The 3,927-nt window shown below is 49.3% G+C and overlaps 1 pseudogene; it reads left to right on the top strand.

Moving 5' to 3' along the window:
* The first annotated feature begins 1,031 nt into the window (after positions 1 to 1,031).
* LOC115293131 lies at positions 1,032 to 1,236 on the top strand (annotated as a pseudogene).
* The last annotated feature ends 2,691 nt before the right edge of the window (positions 1,237 to 3,927 follow it).

The raw sequence follows: 3,927 nt of genomic DNA, 5'->3' as shown, positions 1-3,927 counted from the left end.
TGTCATCCCTGCAGTTTGAAGCCCATCTTCCATCCCATAGGTGACTCTGGCAGTGGCCCTAGGTGTTTTCCATGGGGACTCACTGGGATGGCACCGACAAGATCTGCAGCTGCAGCCTCCTCGGGAGTGACTCATCCTTTTGTCCAAGTGCTGGGCAGAGAGAAAGCCTCCAGATGCAATTAGAGGGCTCAGGTATGCGGTGGGAGGAGGGGACAAGGGGGACACTGGGGTTGAATTCACAGTTCTTGTGTCGGTGGCTAGGACCTTCATTCCTGCTAAAAGGCAATTGGTTATGAGAAGTAAATTTCCTTTTCATTTTGTATTCTTTTTTATTTTTTTTAGAGCACAATTTATTTATTTAAATTCAAGTTAGCACACAGTGTAGTACTGGTTTTAAGAGTAGAATTTAATGACTCATTACTTACATGTAACACTCAGTGCTCATCTCAACAAGGGCCACCCTGAGTGCCCATCATCAGCCCATCCCCCTCCCACCACTCCTCCAGCAACCCTTAGTTTCTTTTCTATCTTTAAGAGTCTCTTATGGTTTGTCTTCTTATGTTTTTCTCTTATTTTTCCTTCCCTCCTCTTATGTTCATTGGTCGTATTTCTTAAACTCCACCTATGAGTGAAATCATATGGCATTAGTATTTCTCTGACTGGAAGTAAATTTGCTTTTAAAAGAGCTGTCTCTGTGTGTGTGTGTGTGTGTGTGTGTGTGTGTGTGTGTATACACACAATTTTGGGAGGAGCATGGCTTGACACAGAAGGTGATGGGATCTTTGCTTTAGAAGCTTGGCAATTGATTCTGTACAGAGTGAAACCAAGCACAACAGAGAATGAGACAGAGATTTCATGGAGCTCTCCTGCAAACAAAAGGAATTATAATTTATTAAACATTTCCTAGGGGGGCACCTGGTTTGCTGAGCATGTGACTCTTGATCTCAGGGTTCTGAGTTTGAATTCCACATTAGAGGGTAGAAACTACTAAAATAATAATAATAATAATAATAATAATAATAATAATAATAATAGATTCTCGGCCTTTTGGCTAAGATCAAGTGTAGTATCTGTTCTTATCCGTTTAAAATAATAATAATAATAAGGGCACCTGGGTGACTCAGTCAGCCAAATGCTGATTCTTCATTTCAGCTCAGGTCATGATCATACGGTTCGTGGGTTTGAGCCCCCCTTCAGGCTCTGTGCTGATAGTGCAGAGCCTGCTTGGGATTCTCTCTCTCCTTCTCTCTGCCCCTCCCTTGCTCTCTCTTTTTCTCTCTGCCTCAAAATAAATAAACTTTAAAAAATAAATAAATAAGATATGGGAATTAAAAGGAAACATTTCTTAGGAGCTATACATATATGATCTCAGTTAATCCCTACAGTTATTCCCAAGGGTGCATATCTCCATTTCTCAAGGCTATACAAGATAGAAATGACAGAACTAAAATCGGAATATCAGTTTACAACTCCATAGCCTTGGTGTGGCAGGATTCCTCAAAGATGAATTTCTGAAGGATTTAGAATCCCCTTCCTTCCTCTTCCATCTGCAGCTGGAGATTTTCCCAGGCCTGGAGGGCCATCTCTTCATTCCCTTGAAACAATGTGGTTGGTCAGGCTGGGACACAACGGAAGCCAGATGTCTAGAGGGAAGCCAAGCTGGAACATTTTCATGCATCAGCCCCTTTCCGTTCCCCTCATCAAGGCCTCCTGGAGGTTGGCACCTGTGCCAAGATTCACTTAGGGAGCCTCTTTCATGTGTTGGGTAACATTGCCTCAGAGCTCAGTAGTTACAATAACCAGCATTTATTGAGCCATTGCTGTTTGCTAGACTATGACAAACAAGATACCTGCATCATCCCACTAACAGCTCTGAGGTTGTTACCTTTGATCCCTCGATGTTACACACCAGGCAACAAGGCTCAAAGAGATGGAAGAAAGGTATCTCAGAGCCCAACGTTGAATCTGCTGCAGCCTGAACCCAGCGCCCCAGCTCTTCAGCACCAAGGTCAGCTGCCCCGGGGGTAGGGGGAAGAGAAATGGGCCATTCTTTCCTGGGCAGGACGGTCCCTCCTCCGATTCCTTTCCTGGTTCTTCTAGCAGAGAGCAGACCCAGTGCCCACAAGCAGTGGTGCCAAGTGTTTGCTGAGAGAGAAACCGATCCCTGCAGGTGCTGGGCTGTGCGGCCTCCCGGTGGGCTCGCCCCGCGTCAGCCGGGCTCCTCCCTCTCTGAGCACTGTGGTTGGGCTCACCTTGGCTGGCTGGGAGCTTCTGCAGGGTAGACTGGGAGGCCAGGAGTCACCACGCCTTCCCGCATGCCAGCTGTCTTGGGTACCATAGGCCTCCCTGAGCCTGTATATGCCGGCAGTCACGGGGCCCATTGCCATTCCCTTCTCTTCAGGAGCAATCGCTGAGCTTTGCCATGAGATGAGAAATCTCAGAGGCCCTGAATGGGGACTGGCTTTCCTACGGTCACAGAGCACAATGAACAATAACACCCGGGCGGTTGACACTTCCCTCTCCTGTTTCCAGGAGAAGCAATAGCCCTGCGTGTCTTTCTTCCACGGGGCACCACGCACCCCAAGCCTGATTGTGCCTCGTTACCCAGAACCAGCCCCACCCCAGAGATAGCCTCCCTGTCACCCTGCCTGCCTTCAAGCTGCTTCAGATCAATGAGGCCTAGCCCGTATCTCTGTTGGGGGTGGCTTCCAGACCTGGAGCCTGCCACCCCGAGCCTCCTGGAGCTGAGACCCAGGAGGTGTTTTACCACCTGATCCAGGGACATGGCTGTGACTCCGGGGACTGGGAGTCAGCTTGAGTTTCCCTCCTGGGACACCGGCCTGGCTGCAGCTGAGGGCAGGAACAAAGGCCCAAGTCCAGTCTCATTCCACACAAGCCTGGGCCTCTGCGTGAGGCATTCCAAGCCTGGGTCTTTGATGGACTGAAGCGGTTCCTCTGTAATCACAGCCTCTTGGCTCTACTTTTATAACCCTGGCTTGGGATCTCTTTGAGACAAGGCTCTCCTGGGAGCTTGTTGGGTCAGACAGGCCCCCAGGGAACCCAGGGGGACGCCTGCTGAGACAGAGCCACCAGTGAGGCCCTTTCTTGTGGGCCTTGTGGTCACTCACGCCTCCTCCACTCTTTTTGGAGACATGGGGGGGGGGGGGCTCTGGGACCTCCTGGGGCCACAGTCAGAGAACCCTGACCCTTCAGTGACCATGGATTCAATGAAAGCCACATGTTGGGGCCTGGAAGGTCTCCTCAGGACCCCAAGAAGCTGGTGCAAAGCCGAGTCATGACGGGAAGACATGGAGGCCTGAACAGAGCCCAGGTCTCCACTAGCCAGAGCGTTCCTTTCTGCCTCACAGCGCCTGACACAGGAAGCCCACGGTTGTTCTCCACCATCTCCTTCCTCTTTCCCTCAGGCCCAATTTCCCTTCTGTTATTACTTTATTTATTTATTTATTTATTTATTTATTTATTTATTTATTTATTTTGCAAAGAGATTGATGTAGAGCCAAACTCCATTGGCTATGTTCAATTTGCATTTTATTCATGTGGAAATCTTCCCTGGCTGTGTATCCTGGAGAATTCTGAGTTTGGTCCTTCTTAGGACTTGCTCCTGTAAACAGCCACTTTCTACACTTCTGGAAGGAGCAGAGACTTGGCCTTCGAGCACCAACGTGCTGGGGTGAGTAGGCCTCAGGGTGTTGGCTGAATTTTCTGAGGCTCAAAGTCCCACATGACTAAACAAGGGAGAAAGGACTTGGGGCTCAGACCAGGGGAGTCCACCCCCAGGCCACTGGGCACCCATCCTGTCCCATCCATCCCAGACGGCGTAATCACTCCTGCCTGGTTTAAGGGGAAGTTGTAACTGACTCGCAACATCAGGTTGGTGTGAACAGCGCACAAATCACAACAGGAAGT

The sequence above is a fragment of the Suricata suricatta genome, chromosome 5 (genome assembly GCF_006229205.1).
Source record: "Suricata suricatta isolate VVHF042 chromosome 5, meerkat_22Aug2017_6uvM2_HiC, whole genome shotgun sequence".
In the NCBI taxonomy this organism is placed as follows: domain Eukaryota; kingdom Metazoa; phylum Chordata; class Mammalia; order Carnivora; family Herpestidae; genus Suricata; species Suricata suricatta.
The sequence above is the reverse complement of the archived record's forward strand: the minus strand, read 5'-3'. Positions and strand labels throughout refer to the sequence as shown.